This window comes from Pelobates fuscus, chromosome 7 (assembly GCF_036172605.1).
Source record: "Pelobates fuscus isolate aPelFus1 chromosome 7, aPelFus1.pri, whole genome shotgun sequence".
In the NCBI taxonomy this organism is placed as follows: Eukaryota; Metazoa; Chordata; class Amphibia; order Anura; family Pelobatidae; genus Pelobates; species Pelobates fuscus.
Window position 1 is genome coordinate 191,032,874 of NC_086323.1, and position 21,615 is coordinate 191,054,488.

Sequence of the window (21,615 nt, forward strand, 5' to 3'; positions counted from 1 at the left end):
CACATTCACATAAAAATACATATTCACAATCAATCCATTCAGGGGAACAACATATTAAAAAATGGCATGAATCAGACCAGGGGTTAAAAAGTTAGTAAAAGTATCTTTTATTCCCCCTGGCTCAAACAGTAAAAGTAAAACATCCCCACAATGCATCCTGGCTTCCTCCCTTCTGCCCTGGAGATAATTGGAGAAGAAATCTAATTATCCAGGACTAGAGGCAGACTCCATTAACCACATGGTTGCAAAACAACATAAAACTCTTTAAAATACATAAAGTCACATTTTATACATTAAACACAGACATTTAACATATCCCCAGATAGCTCAGGTCTGCGTGCACATTATTAGGTGAATGGCACGCAGACCACACAAATACAGTTTAATTGCCATGGAGCCAAAGTCTTTCCCATAGTCTTTCATTATATGAATAGGCTCCATGGCATAGCTATCTGGGGGGTATCACTGCTCACACAGGGCAAGTACCGAATGGCCCCACTGTATTTAAAGGGCCAGAATGAGTGACATGCACTCTGTTAGGGCCGAATACTGTTTGTAAAGGGCCCAATCTCCCAGGGCCATAGTCCAAAGGCAGCAGGCGGGCAACCAGGCTCCTCCAATACAATGTGGCGAGATTGGTTTCGTCACAGGGTTCCTATATGTTTGGGATGTATATTTAATAGTTTTTGTTTTATGATCTGTAACTCTTGTGCCTTGGGGTTAATTGGGTTAAGCAAATGTCTCTTTTGGATATGGTATTGAGTCAAGGGTTTCCTGTTCCTAGAAGTCTTGCCCATTACCATATCAAAAGACTTCTAGGACACGTCAGTGTGACTTCCCACACCATACAGAATATCTCTGCTGGAGTCCAAGTTTCAAAGAGGCATTGGGATGTGAAGCTTGGACATTCCATGCAATCCAATTAACCCTTTTTTTTTTTTAATTCTTTATTTTGGTTGTGCAGGTGGTTACAGGATATAACAGACGCCACAACAGCGCATTTCAAAATGAACAGTAAATAGACAGTGGCATAGGAATTTGCACATTTTTTTTTATGTTTTGGCATCATGCTTGTCTAATCAGTAAAAATGTAAAAGGATGATTCATGAAAATAAAGTATGATAAACGACAATAAAATAAAATAATCAATGCTTAACATGGAGTACTTCTGCATATATGGTAGGTATTCCTTTTTTTTTTTTCCACCAGTTAAATCAAGACGTGTCAGTGAATAAGTTTACATCAGGGTTGATGGGGACATGCCTTGTAGCCTGACACTGAGTGAGTGACTATAGTAAGGTAACATGCTATTAAAACATTAAATAGGGGGAAGGGCTGCGCCACAAAACGTCAGTGTATAAAATAGTCCAAGTAAAAAAAGGGAAAGAAAGTCTTATCTGGAACAGGTCCAATAGGGGACGTAGGATCTATGGATGTTGGTCCGGAGCGGATATCCTCTTTCTCCTCCTTCTTAGGGATTCACTCAGATATAGGAAAAAATAGAAAGAAAAAAAAAAATAGTGCAATACGTCTGATAAAGAGATACAACAGTCTAAAAGCTGGTATAGAACTCACATGTGGAGGAGCTGTAACTCGCTCTAGTATGAAAGGCGTGCAGCGGTATAATCCCCGCTTATGGGATATATGGAAGGTTCCTCCGTCAGTGGTCAAATATATAGAAAGAAAGGAGACAACAAATAGTGCTCACTGGGTAAAATCCACGGATAAAAGGGAAATAAAAATAATACTCACAAGAATGGAGCAGACCAACTGCTCCTTGATGGTAGCGTTGGTGGTATTATCCCCACCTAGGGATTGCTTGGGGTCCAAAATGATGCCAGGTAACAAACAGGTATAAAACAGTGCTCAGTGTATTAAAAAGATAGATGGTACCAGTAAAAAAAGTGACCAAATAATCTTTAATATAATAAAATACACAGTAAAAGTCCACATACGCGTTTCGCCAATAAGGCTTTATCAATATGGAAAAAGAACCTGATACCTGGCAAGGTAAAGTTTAAATAATAAACATATTAAAAATATTAAAACATTAAGCAGGTGAACTCAAGATGTATCAGCCAGAGAATATGCATAAGGGTTAATGAAGACATGCTTTGTAGCCCAAGTGAGTAAATATAAAAAGGTAATACAGGGGTAGTCCCGCTTTTGTCCGATACCTGCTCTGCTGTGTTCTAGTAGTAGGAGGCAAGTGTCCTTCAGAGCAGGCATCAGATCATGGTTTGTCGCATATATTCCTGCATAGTTCGCTGGGTACTTTCAAGCTGCAGCCCTGGTGTGGTGCGCTCGTCCGCAAGCTGGTGTCTGCCATGTGTGAGAGCTGGGTTTTATCCGCGGGGGTCCGCCGCTTTCCAGGTGGTCCTGTTGCAGGCTGAGTGGGTACATGGTCGATCCTCTGGCAAAGATGTCACGCTGGGATGATTGCTGTTTAAAGTTCCGTCCCTCTGGTGCAGCTGTGGTCTCCCGCCTGTTCGGGTCTCCCATGCCTCTAGGTCCTGGCTTGAGTGACTGTGAGGGTTGTGTTTGCCGCTTCCCTGTGTGGCGGGATCGGGAGGTAGGAGCCGTTTTGATGGGATCGAGAGAAGGTAAGAGGACTTCCGCTTACTGTCTGCACACATGGCGACCGCCATTTTGGAGGCAGCGGTCGAGCTTATCTGCCTTGACTGCGGAGTCACGACCAGGGTGAGGACCGGGATCACCCCCCCGGTCCATAGGGGGGGGAACGGAGCCGGACCCGCGCTGGTCTGTACCGTTAGTCTGGTTCTGTGGTGCAGGATAGTGAGGCAGCGGCCGTCTGCCTCACTCACCGCTGAAGAAGGTTTTTCTCCCCTGGGGGACTGAAGCTCAGTGAGCCAGCCTCTCCCCAGGTCCAGCAGTCCCTCGGCTCTGGGTATCTTCGCAGTCGGTCCGGTTTAGGGTGTTAATACGAGTTTTCAACGATTATTCTGTATCGTGTGTCAGGAGCTGGTCCGACTTGCGACCGTCCAGCTTAGCGGACCGGCCCCGCCCCGAAATTAACCCTTTTTTGAAATTGGAATTGTACTTTTGAGGAGTTTATGTGTTTTAATGTGTGTACCTGTATGCGATGTTGGTATCTACTAGAGCAGGCTTCCCCAAACTCCGGCCCTCCACGTGTTGCTGAACTACAAATCATATGATTCTCAGCCTATCTATTTCATCCATAGAATCATGGGAGTTGTAGTTCAGCAACATCTGGAGGGCCGGAGTTTGGGCAAGCCTGTCCTAGAGCAAGAGATGGCTATCTGTAACCCAGCCCCCTCCTGCCTGGGGTTGTCTTGTACTGAGTGGAGACCCCCTGCGGGGGTCTGTGCATAAAAGCTGTATGTTCAAAATAAAGATTGTCAGTGTTTTAACCTCCAGAATAGTGATGTCGCGAACACGAAAGTTTCGGTTCGCGAACGGCGAACGGGAACGTCCGCAAACGTTCGTGAACCAGCGAACCGCCATTGACTTCAATGGGCAGGCAAATTTTAAAACCCACAGGGACTCTTTCTGGCCACAAAAGTGATGGAAAAGTTGTTTCAAGGGGACTAACACCTGGACTGTGGCATGCCGGAGGGGGATCCATGGCAAAACTCCCATGAAAAATTACACAGTTGATGCAGAGTCTGGTTTTAATCCATAAAGGGCAGAAATCACCTAACATTCCTAAATCACAATGGATATGGATTGACACCTGACATATGACATATTGACACCTTGACATATGGATTGACACCTGTCCTCAGAGACCCTGATACACACTGACACAGAGCAGAATAGGGAATGTTCCCCCTACATAGGGTCACTTGGCAGATATGGCGTGGTCATGGGAGGAGGAGGATGACTTTCACCTCTTCCCCTGTTAGATTCCCGTTGTGCTGTGACATCACCCTTATACATGTGTAAAGCATACTTTTTAATTTATTTAGCAAATGCTGCATCCTTTCCGACTTGTTGTAATTCGGTAACATTTCCGACACTTTCTGCTTATACCGGGGTCTAGTAGCGTGGACACCCAGTACAGGTCGTTCTCCTTCAGCCTTTTTATACGAGGGTCCCTCAACAGGCACAACAGTATGAAAGACCCCATTTGCAAAAGGGTGGATGCCGAGCTACTAATTTCCCGTTCCTCCTCTCACACAGAGCAGAATACCTGTCCTCAAAGACCCTGATACACACTGACACAGAGCAGAATAGGGAATGTTCCCCCTACATAGGGTCACTTTGCAGATATGGATTGACACGTGTCCTAAGGATCCCTGATACACACTGACACAGAGCAGAATAGAGACTGTTCCCCATACATAGGGTCACTTGGCAGATATGGATTGACACCTGTCCTAAGGATCCCTGATACACACTGACACAGAGCAGAATAGAGACTGGTTCCCCTACATAGGGTCATTTGTCAGATATGGATTGACACCTATCCTAATGATCCCTGATACACACTGACACAGAACAGAATAGAGACTGTTCCCCCTATATAGGGCCACTTGGCAGATATGGATTGACACCTATCCTAATGATCCCTGATACACACTGACACAGAGCAAAATAGAGACTTTTCCCCCTACATAGGGTCACTTGGCAGATATCGATTGACACCTGTCCTCTAAGCCCCTGATACACATTGACACAGAGCAGAATAGAGACTGTTCCCCCTACATAGGGTCACTTGGCAGATATGGATTGACACCTGTCCTAAGGATCCCTGATACACACTGACACAGAGCAGAATAGGGACTGTTCCCCCTACATAGGGTCACTTGGCAGATATGGATTGACACCTGTCCTAAGGATCCCTGATACACACTGACACAGAGCAGAATAGAGACTGTTCCCCCTACATATGGGGTACTTGTCAGATATGGATTGACACCTATCCTAATGATCCCTGATACACACTGACACAGAGCAGAATAGAGACTGTTCCCCCTATAGAGGGCCACTTGGCAGATATGGATTGACACCTATCCTAATGATCCCTGATACACACGGACACAGAGCAAAATAGAGACTTTTCCCCCTACATAGGGTCACTTGGCAGATATGGATTGACACCTGTCCTCAAAGCCCCTGATACACATTGACACAGAGCAGAATAGAGACTGTTCCCCCTACATAGGGTCACTTGGCAGATATGGATTGACACCTGTCCTAAGGATCCCTGATACACACTGACACAGAGCAGAATAGGGACTGTTCCCCCTACATAGGGTCACTTGGCAGATATGGATTGACACCTATCCTAAGGATCCCTGATACACACTGACACAGAGCAGAATAGGGACTGTTCCCCCTACATAGGGTCACTTGGCAGATATGGATTGACACCTGTCCTAAGGATCTCTGATACACACTGACACAGAGCAGAATAGAGACTGTTCCCCCTACATAGGGTCACTTGGCAGATATGGATTGACACCTATCCTAAGGATCCCTGATACACACTGACACAGAGCAGAATAGGGACTGTTCCCCCTACATAGGGTCACTTGGCAGATATGGATTGACACCTGTCCTAAGGATCTCTGATACACACTGACACAGAGCAGAATAGAGACTGTTCCCCCTACATAGGGTCACTTGGCAGATATGGATTGACACCTATCCTAAGGATCCCTGATACACACTGACACAGAGCAGAATAGGGACTGTTCTCCCTACATAGGGTCACTTGGCAGATATGGATTGACACCTGTCCTCAGGGACCCTGATACACACTGACAAAGAGCAGAATAGGGACTGTTCCCCCTACATAGGGTCACTTGGCAGATATGGATTGACACCTGTCCTAAGGATCTCTGATACACACTGACACAGAGCAGAATAGAGACTGTTCCCCCTACATAGGGTCACTTGGCAGATATGGATTGACACCTTTCCTAAGGATCCCTGATACACACTGACACAGAGCAGAATAGAGACTGTTCCCCCTACATAGGGTCACTTGGCAGATATGGATTGACACCTGTCCTCAGGGATCCTGATACACACTGACACAGAGCAGAATAGAGACTGTTCCCCCTACATAGGGTCACTTGGCAGATATGGATTGACACCTATCCTAAGGATCCCTGATACACACTGACACAGAGCAGAATAGAGACTGTTCCCCCTACATAGGGTCACTTGGCAGATATGGATTGACACCTGTCCTCAGGGATCCTGATACACACTGACACAGAGCAGAATAGAGACTGTTCCCCCTACATAGGGTCACTTGGCAGATATGGATTGAAACCTATCCTAATTATCCCTGATACACACTGACACAGAGCAGAATAGAGACTTTTCTCCCTACATAGGGTCACTTGGCAGATATGGCTTGACACCTGTCCTCAAAGCCCCTGATACACACTGACACAGAGCGGAATAGAGACTGTTCCCCCTACATAGGGTCACTTGCAAGATATGGATCGACACCTGTCCTCAAAGCCCCTGATACACACTGACACAGAGCAGAATACAGACTGTTCCCCCTACATAGGGTCACTTGGCAGATATGGATTGACACCTATCCTAAGGATCCCTGATACACACTGACACAGAGCAGAATAGGGACTGTTCCTCCTACATAGGGTCACTTGGCAGATATGGATTGACACCTATCCTAAGGATCCCTGATACACACTGACACAGAGCAGAATAGGGACTGTTCCCCCTACATAGGGTCACTTGGCAGATATGGATTGACACCTATCCTAAGGATCCCTGATACACACTGACACAGAGCAAAATAGGGACTGTTCCCCCTACATAGGGTCACTTGGCAGATATGGATTGACACCTATCCTAAGGATCCCTGATACACACTGACACAGAGCAGAATAGGGACTGTTCCCCCTACATAGGGTCACTTGGCAGATATGGATTGACACCTGTCCTAAGGATCTCTGATACACACTGACACAGAGCAGAATAGAGACTGTTCCCCCTACATAGGGTCACTTGGCAGATATGGATTGACACCTATCCTAAGGATCCCTGATACACACTGACACAGAGCAGAATAGAGACTGTTCCCCCTACATAGGGTCACTTGGCAGATATGGATTGACACCTGTCCTCAGGGACCCTGATACACACTGACACAGAGCAGAATAGGGAATGTTCCCCCTACATAGGGTCACTTGGCAGATATGGATTGACACCTATCCTAAGGATCCCTGATACACACTGACACAGAGCAGAATAGGGACTGTTCCCCCTACATAGGGTCACTTGGCAGATATGGATTGACACCTGTCCTAAGGATCCCTGATACACACTGACACAGAGCAGAATAGGGACTGTTCCTCCTACATAGGGTCACTTGGCAGATATGGATTGACACCTATCCTAAGGATCCCTGATACACACTGACACAGAGCAGAATAGGGACTGTTCCCCCTACATAGGGTCACTTGGCAGATATGGATTGACACCTGTCCTAAGGATCCCTGATACACACTGACACAGAGCAGAATAGGGACTGTTCCCCCTACATAGGGTCACTTGGCAGATATGGATTGACACCTGTCCTCAGGGACCCTGATACACACTGACAAAGAGCAGAATAGGGACTGTTCCCCCTACATAGGGTCACTTAGAAGATATGGATTGACACCTATCCTAAGGATCCCTGATACACACTGACACAGAGCAGAATAGGGACTGTTCCCCCTACATAGGGTCACTTGGCAGATATGGATTGACACCTGTCCTAAGGATCTCTGATACACACTGACACAGAGCAGAATAGAGACTGTTCCCCCTACATAGGGTCACTTGGCAGATATGGATTGACACCTATCCTAAGGATCCCTGATACACACTGACACAGAGCAGAATAGGGAATGTTCTCCCTACATAGGGTCACTTGGCAGATATGGATTGACACCTGTCCTCAGGGACCCTGATACACACTGACAAAGAGCAGAATAGGGACTGTTCCCCCTACATAGGGTCACTTGGCAGATATGGATTGACACCTATCCTAAGGATCCCTGATACACACTGACACAGAGCAGAATAGGGACTGTTCCCCCTACATAGGGTCACTTGGCAGATATGGATTGACACCTGTCCTAAGGATCTCTGATACACACTGACACAGAGCAGAATAGAGACTGTTCCCCCTACATAGTGTCACTTGGCAGATATGGATTGACACCTATCCTAAGGATCCCTGATACACACTGACACAGAGCAGAATAGGGACTGTTCCCCCTACATAGGGTCACTTGGCAGATATGGATTGACACCTGTCCTCAGGGACCCTGATACACACTGACAAAGAGCAGAATAGGGACTGTTCCCCCTACATAGGGTCACTTGGCAGATATGGATTGACACCTATCCTAAGGATCCCTGATACACACTGACACAGAGCAGAATAGGGACTGTTCCCCCTACTTAGGGTCACTTGGCAGATATGGATTGACACCTGTCCTAAGGATCTCTGATACACACTGACACAGAGCAGAATAGAGACTGTTCCCCCTACATAGGGTCACTTGGCAGATATGGATTGACACCTTTCCTAAGGATCCCTGATACACACTGACACAGAGAAGAATAGAGACTGTTCCCCCTACATAGGGTCACTTGGCAGATATGGATTGACACCTGTCCTCAGGGATCCTGATACACACTGACACAGAGCGGAATAGAGACTGTTCCCCCTACATAGGGTCACTTGGCAGATATGGCTTGACACCTGTCCTCAAAGCCCCTGATACACACTGACACAGAGCGGAATAGAGACTGTTCCCCCTACATAGGGTCACTTGCAAGATATGGATCGACACCTGTCCTCAAAGCCCCTGATACACACTGACACAGAGCAGAATACAGACTGTTCCCCCTACATAGGGTCACTTGGCAGATATCGATTGACACCTATCCTAAGGATCCCTGATACACACTGACACAGAGCAGAATAGGGACTGTTCCTCCTACATAGGGTCACTTGGCAGATATGGATTGACACCTATCCTAAGGATCCCTGATACACACTGACACAGAGCAAAATAGGGACTGTTCCCCCTACATAGGGTCACTTGGCAGATATGGATTGACACCTATCCTAAGGATCACTGATACACACTGACACAGAGCAGAATAGGGACTTTTCCCCCTACATAGGGTCACTTGGCAGATATGGATTGACACCTGTCCTAAGGATCTCTGATACACACTGACACAGAGAAGAATAGGGACTGTTCCCCCTACATAGGGTCACTTGGCAGATATGGATTGACACCTATCCTAAGGATCCCTGATACACACTGACACAGAGCAGAATAGAGACTGTTCCCCCTACATAGGGTCACTTGGCAGATATGGATTGACACCTGTCCTCAGGGACCCTGATACACACTGACACAGAGCAGAATAGGGAATGTTCCCCCTACATAGGGTCACTTGGCAGATATGGATTGACACCTATCCTAAGGATCCCTGATACACACTGACACAGAGCAGAATAGGGACTGTTCCCCCTACATAGGGTCACTTGGCAGATATGGATTGACACCTGTCCTAAGGATCCCTGATACACACTGACACAGAGCAGAATAGGGACTGTTCCTCCTACATAGGGTCACTTGGCAGATATGGATTGACACCTATCCTAAGGATCCCTGATACACACTGACACAGAGCAGAATAGGGACTGTTCCCCCTACATAGGGTCACTTGGCAGATATGGATTGACACCTGTCCTAAGGATCCCTGATACACACTGACACAGAGCAGAATAGGGACTGTTCCCCCTACATAGGGTCATTTGGCAGATATGGATTGACACCTATCCTAAGGATCCCTGATACACACTGACACAGAGCAGAATAGGGACTGTTCCCCCTACATAGGGTCACTTGGCAGATATGGATTGACACCTGTCCTAAGGATCTCTGATACACACTGACACAGAGCAGAATAGAGACTGTTCCCCCTACATAGTGTCACTTGGCAGATATGGATTGACACCTATCCTAAGGATCCCTGATACACACTGACACAGAGCAGAATAGGGACTGTTCCCCCTACATAGGGTCACTTGGCAGATATGGATTGACACCTGTCCTCAGGGACCCTGATACACACTGACAAAGAGCAGAATAGGGACTGTTCCCCCTACATAGGGTCACTTGGCAGATATGGATTGACACCTATCCTAAGGATCCCTGATACACACTGACACAGAGCAGAATAGGGACTGTTCCCCCTACATAGGGTCACTTGGCAGATATGGATTGACACCTGTCCTAAGGATCTCTGATACACACTGACACAGAGCAGAATAGAGACTGTTCCCCCTACATAGGGTCACTTGGCAGATATGGATTGACACCTTTCCTAAGGATCCCTGATACACACTGACACAGAGCAGAATAGAGACTGTTCCCCCTACATAGGGTCACTTGGCAGATATGGATTGACACCTGTCCTCAGGGATCCTGATACACACTGACACCGAGCAGAATAGAGACTGTTCCCCCTACATAGGGTCACTTGGCAGATATGGATTGACACCTATCCTAAGGATCCCTGATACACACTGACACAGAGCAGAATAGAGACTGTTCCCCCTACATAGGGTCACTTGGCAGATATGGATTGACACCTGTCCTCAGGGATCCTGATACACACTGACACAGAGCAGAATAGAGACTGTTCCCCCTACATAGGGTCACTTGGCAGATATGGATTGAAACCTATCCTAATTATCCCTGATACACACTGACACAGAGCAGAATAGAGACTTTTCTCCCTACATAGGGTCACTTGGCAGATATGGCTTGACACCTGTCCTCAAAGCCCCTGATACACACTGACACAGAGCGGAATAGAGACTGTTCCCCCTACATAGGGTCACTTGCAAGATATGGATCGACACCTGTCCTCAAAGCCCCTGATACACACTGACACAGAGCAGAATACAGACTGTTCCCCCTACATCGGGTCACTTGGCAGATATGGATTGACACCTATCCTAAGGATCCCTGATACACACTGACACAGAGCAGAATAGGGACTGTTCCCCCTACATAGGGTCACTTGGCAGATATGGATTGACACCTGTCCTCAGGGACCCTGATACACACTGACAAAGAGCAGAATAGGGACTGTTCCCCCTACATAGGGTCACTTAGAAGATATGGATTGACACCTATCCTAAGGATCCCTGATACACACTGACACAGAGCAGAATAGGGACTGTTCCCCCTACATAGGGTCACTTGGCAGATATGGATTGACACCTGTCCTAAGGATCTCTGATACACACTGACACAGAGCAGAATAGAGACTGTTCCCCCTACATAGGGTCACTTGGCAGATATGGATTGACACCTATCCTAAGGATCCCTGATACACACTGACACAGAGCAGAATAGGGAATGTTCTCCCTACATAGGGTCACTTGGCAGATATGGATTGACACCTTTCCTCAGGGACCCTGATACACACTGACAAAGAGCAGAATAGGGACTGTTCCCCCTACATAGGGTCACTTGGCAGATATGGATTGACACCTATCCTAAGGATCCCTGATACACACTGACACAGAGCAGAATAGGGACTGTTCCCCCTACATAGGGTCACTTGGCAGATATGGATTGACACCTGTCCTAAGGATCTCTGATACACACTGACACAGAGCAGAATAGAGACTGTTCCCCCTACATAGGGTCACTTGGCAGATATGGATTGACACCTTTCCTAAGGATCCCTGATACACACTGACACAGAGCAGAATAGAGACTGTTCCCCCTACATAGGGTCACTTGGCAGATATGGATTGACACCTGTCCTCAGGGATCCTGATACACACTGACACAGAGCAGAATAGAGACTGTTCCCCCTACATAGGGTCACTTGGCAGATATGGATTGACACCTATCCTAAGGATCCCTGATACACACTGACACAGAGCAGAATAGAGACTGTTCCCCCTACATAGGGTCACTTGGCAGATATGGATTGACACCTGTCCTCAGGGATCCTGATACACACTGACACAGAGCAGAATAGAGACTGTTCCCCCTACATAGGGTCACTTGGCAGATATGGATTGAAACCTATCCTAATTATCCCTGATACACACTGACACAGAGCAGAATAGAGACTTTTCTCCCTACATAGGGTCACTTGGCAGATATGGCTTGACACCTGTCCTCAAAGCCCCTGATACACACTGACACAGAGCGGAATAGAGACTGTTCCCCCTACATAGGGTCACTTGCAAGATATGGATCGACACCTGTCCTCAAAGCCCCTGATACACACTGACACAGAGCAGAATACAGACTGTTCCCCCTACATAGGGTCACTTGGCAGATATGGATTGACACCTATCCTAAGGATCCCTGATACACACTGACACAGAGCAGAATAGGGACTGTTCCTCCTACATAGGGTCACTTGGCAGATATGGATTGACACCTATCCTAAGGATCCCTGATACACACTGACACAGAGCAGAATAGGGACTGTTCCCCCTACATAGGGTCACTTGGCAGATATGGATTGACACCTATCCTAAGGATCCCTGATACACACTGACACAGAGCAAAATAGGGACTGTTCCCCCTACATAGGGTCACTTGGCAGATATGGATTGACACCTATCCTAAGGATCCCTGATACACACTGACACAGAGCAGAATAGAGACTGTTCCCCCTACATAGGGTCACTTGGCAGATATGGATTGACACCTGTCCTCAAAGCCCCTGATACTCACTGACACAGAGCAGAATAGGGACTGTTCCCCGTCCTCAGAGACCGTGATACACACTGACACAGAGCAGAATAGAGACTGTTACCCCTACATAGGGTCACTTGGCAGATATGGATTGACACCTATCCTAAGGATCCCTGATACACACTGACACAGAGCAGAATAGAGACTGTTCCCCCTACATAGGGTCACTGGGCAGATATGGATTGACACCTGTCCTCAGGGATCCTGATACACACTGACACAGAGCAGAATACAGACTGTTCCCCCTACATACTGTCACTTGGCAGATATGGATTGACACCTGTCCTCAGGGATCCTGATACACACTGACACAGAGCAGAATAGAGACTGTTCCCCCTACATAGGGTCACTTGGCAGATATGGATTGAAACCTATCCTAATGATCCCTGATACACACTGACACAGAGCAGAATAGAGACTTTTCCCCCTACATAGGGTCACTTGGCAGATATGGCTTGACACCTGTCCTCAAAGCCCCTGATACACACTGACACAGAGCGGAATAGAGACTGTTCCCCCTACATAGGGTCACTTGCAAGATATGGATTGACACCTGTCCTCAAAGCCCCTGATACACACTGACACAGAGCAGAATACAGACTGTTCCCCCTACATAGGGTCACTTGGCAGATATGGATTGACACCTATCCTAAGGATCCCTGATACACACTGACACAGAGCAGAATAGGGACTGTTCCTCCTACATAGGGTCACTTGGCAGATATGGATTGACACCTATCCTAAGGATCCCTGATACACACTGACACAGAGCAGAATAGGGACTGTTCCCCCTACATAGGGTCACTTGGCAGATATGGATTGACACCTATCCTAAGGATCCCTGATACACACTGATACAGAGCAAAATAGGGACTGTTCCCCCTACATAGGGTCACTTGGCAGATATGGATTGACACCTATCCTAAGGATCCCTGATACACACTGACACAGAGCAGAATAGGGACTGTTCCCCCTACATAGGGTCACTTGGCAGATATGGATTGACACCTGTCCTAAGGATCTCTGATACACACTGACACAGAGCAGAATAGAGACTGTTCCCCCTACATAGGGTCACTTGGCAGATATGGATTGACACCTATCCTAAGGATCCCTGATACACACTGACACAGAGCAGAATAGAGACTGTTCCCCCTACATATGGTCACTTGGCAGATATGGATTGACACCTGTCCTCAGGGATCCTGATACACACTGACACAGAGCAGAATAGAGACTGTTCCCCCTACATAGGGTCACTTGGCAGATATGGATTGAAACCTATCCTAATGATCCCTGATACACACTGACACAGAGCAGAATAGAGACTTTTCCCCCTGCATAGGGTCACTTGGCAGATATGGCTTGACACCTGTCCTCAAAGCCCCTGATACACACTGACACAGAGCGGAATAGAGACTGTTCCCCCTACATAGGGTCACTTGCAAGATATGGATTGACACCTGTCCTCAAAGCCCCTGATACACACTGACACAGAGCAGAATACAGACTGTTCCCCCTACATAGGGTCACTTGGCAGATATGGATTAACACCTATCCTAAGGATCCCTGATACACACTGACACAGAGCAGAATAGGGACTGTTCCTCCTACATAGGGTCACTTGGCAGATATGGATTGACACCTATCCTAAGGATCCCTGATACACACTGACACAGAGCAGAATAGGGACTGTTCCCCCTACATAGGGTCACTTGGCAGATATGGATTGACACCTATCCTAAGGATCCCTGATACACACTGACACAGAGCAAAATAGGGACTGTTCCCCCTACATAGGGTCACTTGGCAGATATGGATTGACACCTATCCTAAGGATCCCTGATACACACTGACACAGAGCAGAATAGGGACTGTTCCCCCTACATAGGGTCACTTGGCAGATATGGATTGACACCTGTCCTAAGGATCTCTGATACACACTGACACAGAGCAGAATAGGGACTGTTCCCCCTACATAGGGTCACTTGGCAGATATGGATTGACACCTGTCCTAAGGATCTCTGATACACACTGACACAGAGCAGAATAGAGACTGTTCCCCCTACATAGGGTCACTTGGCAGATATGGATTGACACCTATCCTAAGGATCCCTGATACACACTGACACAGAGCAGAATAGAGACTGTTCCCCCTACATAGGGTCACTTGGCAGATATGGATTGACACCTGTCCTCAGGGATCCTGATACACACTGACACAGAGCAGAATAGAGACTGTTCCCCCTACATAGGGTCACTTGGCAGATATGGATTGAAACCTATCCTAATGATCCCTGATACACACTGACACAGAGCAGAATAGAGACTTTTCCCCCTACATAGGGTCACTTGGCAGATATGGCTTGACACCTGTCCTCAAAGCCCCTGATACACACTGACACAGAGCGGAATAGAGACTGTTCCCCCTACATAGGGTCACTTGCAAGATATGGATTGACACCTGTCCTAAGGATCTCTGATACACACTGACACAGAGCAGAATAGAGACTGTTCCCCCTACATAGGGTCACTTGGCAGATATGGATTGACACCTATCCTAAGGATCCCTGATACACACTGACACAGAGCAGAATAGGGACTGTTCCTCCTACATAGGGTCACTTGGCAGATATGGATTGACACTTATCCTAAGGATCCCTGATACACACTGACACAGAGCAGAATAGGGACTGTTCCCCCTACATAGGGTCACTTGGCAGATATGGATTGACACCTATCCTAAGGATCCCTGATACACACTGACACAGAGCAAAATAGGGACTGTTCCCCCTACATAGGGTCACTTGGCAGATATGGATTGACACCTATCCTAAGGATCCCTGATACACACTGACACAGAGCAGAATAGGGACTGCTCCCCCTACATAGGGTCACTTGGCAGATATGGATTGACACCTGTCCTAAGGATCTCTTATACACACTGACACAGAGCAGAATAGAGACTGTTCCCCCTACATAGGGTCACTTGGCAGATATGGATTGACACCTATCATAAGGATCCCTGATACACACTGACACAGAGCAGAATAGAGACTGTTACCCCTACATAGGGTCACTTGGCAGATATGGCGGGGTCGTGGGAGGGGGAGGATGACTTTCACCTCTTCCCCTGTTAGATTCCCGTTGTGCTGTGACATCACCCTTATACGCTGTGTAAAGCATACTATTTAATTTGATCAGCATGGCCACTTGAGTTTTTATAGTTTTCACACTGCTTGTAGTTTATATATGGTTCCCAAAAATCAAACAAACGATAAAGTAAACATGTAAGGATTCAGAATTTTCTTTCAAACTCTTACACATTGTGTATACGTATTTTTTGTCTAAAGTTTGTGGCTTTAAAGAGGTTCAAGTTGTTTCTATGATGTGCATTAGCACAAATGTTCTGTTAAAAGGAGCAATTTTGTTATTTCTTTTTTTTTTTTTTTAAGAATGATGTGTCAGCATTGCTTGGATTGTATCTGCTTTGGCAATATTTTTTGTTTTGATGGGAAAATTACAAATTGTGAATTACAGGTAACATCTCTAAAGCACAAAATACATAAACGTTGTATTTAACCAAAATGTCTGCATAATCCCTCCACTGCCAGAGATACTTGCGTGCCTTCCACCTATGGCAGGTTCTGGTAGCTGTAAATATGTTTCTATTGTAAATTGGCTCAGTATAAATTCAGATACAGCTGTACATAAATATTCACTTATGTTAAAATGTATGAAACTAGTTCGATAATGGGCTGATTATTAGTGTGCTTTCAAATTAACTTTAAACATTTCCCATTTTTATTGGGATATGATCTTTCTGTGAAGACTTATGTGAGTAACCTTTTATTTGTTTTTGTTTGTTTTATCCATGTTCAGCCTATATCAGTTCTCCAGGCTGGTATAGGTTTTGTATTGTTTAATAAGATTTTTTTGCTCAGTCCATCCACTCTGTCTGTCATGCTAGGAAAATATTGCTCATGATACAAGGACTGCTCACAACTTATGTTGACTAAACTCGTAAATGTAAATACTGCCTTTAGTTGTAAAACAACTTTATGTACAATTTGAACATTTCTATCTTAATTGGCTTAGTGTTTGGAGTGGAGGTATAAATTTAGAACTAAAACTGCTTTTAACATATAAATATTTGTCATTCTTTCAATTGACTAAATTTGAATACATCTGTCATATTTTACTTAGTTTTGTTCCACATGTCCTTTTTGGATATATCAATGACTTACAGTTCTGTACACATGCATCTGTATGTGTATTGTATAGATTATATATGAAACAAAGTAAGCATAAGGCAATATCGGTGTATCCTATCATGAGAACGCTGTTTCTGAAGGAAATCATTATTGTACGATACCAAATAACATGTTCTTGTAAATGTTTGTTAAATTGTTCCTGGAATTGTAATTTTTGAATATGAATAAAGATAGTCAAATCCCTGATACACACTGACACAGAGCAGAATAGGGACTGTTCCCCCTACATAGGGTCACTATGTGCCTTTTTTTTGGTTTGGTTTTTGAAGCCACAGTGCAGCACCAGAGGGCCGAAAAATTAGGCATGTACACATGCCTGAAAAATTAGTTATTGTTGCAGCCAGCGGCCAGAAAAATGATGTTTGTTTCACAGGCAGAAAGTGCCGTAAAACATTGCGGCTTGAACCCTAGTTGGTGGCGGATAAGTCACGCAAGTCAACCGTCATTCAGAGCTAAAATACAGCAGCATGTGGACCATTTTTAGCCCAAGGCAGCTCATCTCCTCAGGCCTTTTTTAGTCGAATGTATCGCCCAGTGTCAGTCCCTTCGGGATCCATCCCTCATTCATCTTAATAAAGGTGAGGTAATCTAGACTTTTTTGACCTAGGCGACTTCTCTTCTCAGTGACAATACCTCCTGCTGCACTAAAGGTCCTTTCTGACAGGACACTTGAAGCGGGGCAGGCCAGAAGTTCTATTGCAAATTGGGATAGCTCAGGCCACAGGTCAAGCCTGCACACCCAGTAGTCAAGGGGTTCATCACTCCTCAGAATGTCGATATCTGCAGTTAAGGTGAGTTAGTCTGCTACCCGTCGGTCGAGTCGTTCTCTGAGCGTGGATCCCGAAGGGCTGTGGCGATGCGTAGGACTTAAAAAGCTCTGCATGTCCTCCATCAACAACACGTCTTTAAAGCATCCTATCCTTGCCGGCGTGGTCGTGGGAGGAGGAGGATGACTTCCACCTCTTCCCCTGTTAGATTCCCATTGTGCTGTGACATCACCCTTATACGCTGTGTAAAGCATACTTTTTAATTTATTTTGCAAATGCTGCATCCTTTCCGACTTGTTGTAATTCGGTAACATTTCCGCCACTTTCTGCTTATACCGGGGGTCTAGTAGCGTGGACACCCAGTACAGGTCGTTCTCCTTCAGCCTTTTTATACGAGGGTCCCTCAACAGGCACGACAGCATGAAAGACCCCATTTGCACAAGGTTGGATGCCGAGCTACTCATTTCCCATTCCTCCTCCTCAGTGATGTCAATGAAGGTATGTTCTTCCCCCCAGCCACGTAAAACACCACGGGTACCAGATAGGTGACAACGAGCACCCTGGGATGCCTGTTGTGGTTGGTCTTCCTCCTCCTCCTCAAAGCCACATTCCTCCTCTGACTCCTTTTCCTCACAATCCTCTTCCAGAGTTGCTGCAGGTCCAGCAAGCGATGCTGATAAGGCTGTTTCTGGTTGTGATGGTGACCACAACTCTTCCTCTACCTCTTCACGCTCACCTACGGCCTGATCCAGCACTCTTCGCAGGGCACGCTCCAGGAAGAAAACAAATGGTATGATGTCGCTGATGGTGCCTTCGGTGCGACTGACTAGGTTTGTCACCTCCTCAAAAGGACGCATGAGCCTACAGGCATTGCGCAAGAGCGTCCAGTAATGTGGCAAAAAAAATTCCCAGCTCCCTAGCACCCCGGTCATACAAATATTCATTAACGGCTTTTTCTTGTTGGAGCAGGTGGTCGAACATTAGGAGTGTTGAATTCCAACGTGTCGGGCTGTCGCAAATCAAGCGCCTCACTGGCATGTTGTTTCGCCACTGGATATCGGCAAAGTGCGCCATGGCCGTGTAGGAACGCCTGAAATGGCCACACACCTTCCTGGCCTGCTTCAGGACGTCCTGTAAGCCTGTGTACTTATGTACTTAAGCCTGTACGATCAGATTACACACATGTGCCATGCACGGCACATGTGTCAACTTGCCCAACTTCAATGCCGCCAACAAATTTTTTCTCACTCACTCTCTCTATCTCTCTCTCACCCTCTCTCTCTCTCACACTCTCTCACACTCTCTCTCACTCTCTCTCTCTCTCACTCTCTCACACACTGTCAGGATCGGGACAGGGATCCAACACGCAGAGTACAAACAGTAGCCAGATACGTATACCGGACCTTAGAATGGCCGGACTAACGTAAGTAGTACAGTATAGAATGGTCAAAGACAAGCCGAGGTCGAGGGTAACAGAAGACAGGTAAGCGAGAGACAAGCCGAATCAAGGGTAACAGAGATAAGCAGAGTAAGGTAAACAAGCCGGGTCAAAACCAAAAGGGATAATAGAATACACAAGCACTGAGTGACTAGAACAAGCTAGAACCACGACAGGGCAATGAGCTAATGAAAGAAGCTCTGTTAAATACCCTGTTCAGAGCAGTAACCACGCCTCCGAGGCGTCTTGATTGGTCCTGCAGCAATTGACTGACAGGTCGTTCCGGGGGAGTGTCCTGATGACTACTTCCTGCCTAGATGCTGTAAAAGGCAGTCACTCCCTCGCGGCCGGCCTAGCATGACCGGATAGACCGCGGGGAAGGGAGCCATAAGACCGTCTGGATGGAGGAACAGCTAAGTCTCTACCTCTTTCGGAGGTAGAGACCACAGGTACCCTGACAGTACCCCCCCTCTCAGATACGCCCACCGGGCGGAATGAACAGAGACGAGATGGGAAGCGAGAGTGATACGCCCTGCGGAGACGGGGAGCATGAACATCCTCCTGAGGTACCCAACTCCTCTCCTCAGGACCATATCCCTTCCAATCAACCAGATATTGTACTCTCCCCCGGGAGATTCGAGAATCAATAATAGAGTTAACCTCATACTCCTCCTGACCCTCTACCTGAACGGAGCGAGGAGGGGCTATTGTGGAGGAAAATCTGTTACATATGAGTGGTTTCAGCAATGAAACGTGAAACGAGTTCGGGATGCGTAAGGTATTAGGAAGAGCTAAACGATACACAACTGGATTGATACGGGTCAGCACCCTGTAGGGTCCAATATAACGAGGAGCGAACTTCATGGATGGCACTTTTAAACGGATGTTCCTCGTGCTCAGCCATACCCTATCACCTGGGACAAAGACCGGAGCCGCCCTTCTATGTTTATCAGTGTGTCTCTTAACCAACATAGAGTTGTGCATAAGGATTTGTCGAGTTTGATCCCACAACTTCCTCAAATTGGCAACATGAACATCAACCGACGGCACCCCCTGGGAAGGAGAATCCGAAGGAAGAATAGACGGATGAAAACCATAATTCATGAAGAAGGGGCTTGAATGAGTAGAATCGCAAACGAGATTGTTGTGTGCAAACTCCGCCCAAGGAATCAAACCGACCCAATCGTCCTGGTGTTCTGAAACGAAACAACGTAGATATTGTTCAACTTTTTGGTTAGTGCGTTCAGCAGCTCCATTGGACTGAGGATGATAGGCAGAGGAGAAATTCAATTTGATGCCTAGTTGGGAGCAGAATGATCTCCAAAAACGGGAAACAAATTGGGAGCCTCTGTCAGAGACAATTTGGGAAGGTATCCCATGCAACCGGAAAATCTCCCTGGCGAATATCTCCGCTAATTCGGGCGAAGATGGGAGTTTAGGTAAGGGAATGAAGTGAGCCATTTTAGTAAATCTGTCTACCACAGTGAGGATGACAGTCTGCTTTTTAGAGATAGGCAAATCAACAATGAAGTCCATTGCCAGACAGGACCAAGGCTTTTCAGGAACCTCTAAAGGGTGCAGAAATCCGCATGGAAGCGAATGGGGTAGCTTGGTCTTGGTACAAACTTCACATGCCCCGATGAATTCTTTAATATCCTTGCGTAAGTCAGGCCACCAAAAATCTTTAGAGACCAGCGCATAAGTCTTGCGGATACCAGGATGCCCAGCCACCTTGCTGTTATGGAGACAGCGTAGCACCTCCAGTTGGAGAGCGGCAGGAACGAAGTGTCGATCCCCAGGAGTCTGTTTGGGTGCCAAATGCTGAAACTTCATGATCTCAGAAAGCAATGGAGAGTGAATCCTGAGATTCGTGTTCGCGATGATATTCCCCTTAGGAACTATGGAGGACAGAAGTGGTTCAGTTATAGTGGATGGTTCATATTGACGAGACAAAGCATCGGCTTTAGAGTTCTTAGAACCAGGTCTATACGTAAGTACATAATTAAAGTTCTTATGATCCGTTAGGATAGTAACAGGGTGTAGTGTCCCTTCCAGTAAATGTCTCCACTCCTTTAAAGCCTTAATGACCGCTAACAGTTCCCTCTCCCCGATGTCATATCTGCTCTCAGGCCCAGAAATTTTTTTAGAAAAGAAACCACAAGGGTGTAACGGTTTATCCACCCCTAACCTTTGAGACAGAACAGCCCCAACTCCTGTCTCAGAAGCATCGACCTCGAGCAGGAAAGGCAGAGTCGTATCAGGATGAACTAGAATGGGAGCTGAGGCAAAAAGTTCCTTGAGAGTCTTAAAAGCACCAAGAGCTTCCTCAGACCAGAACTTAGTATCAGCCCCTTGTTTCG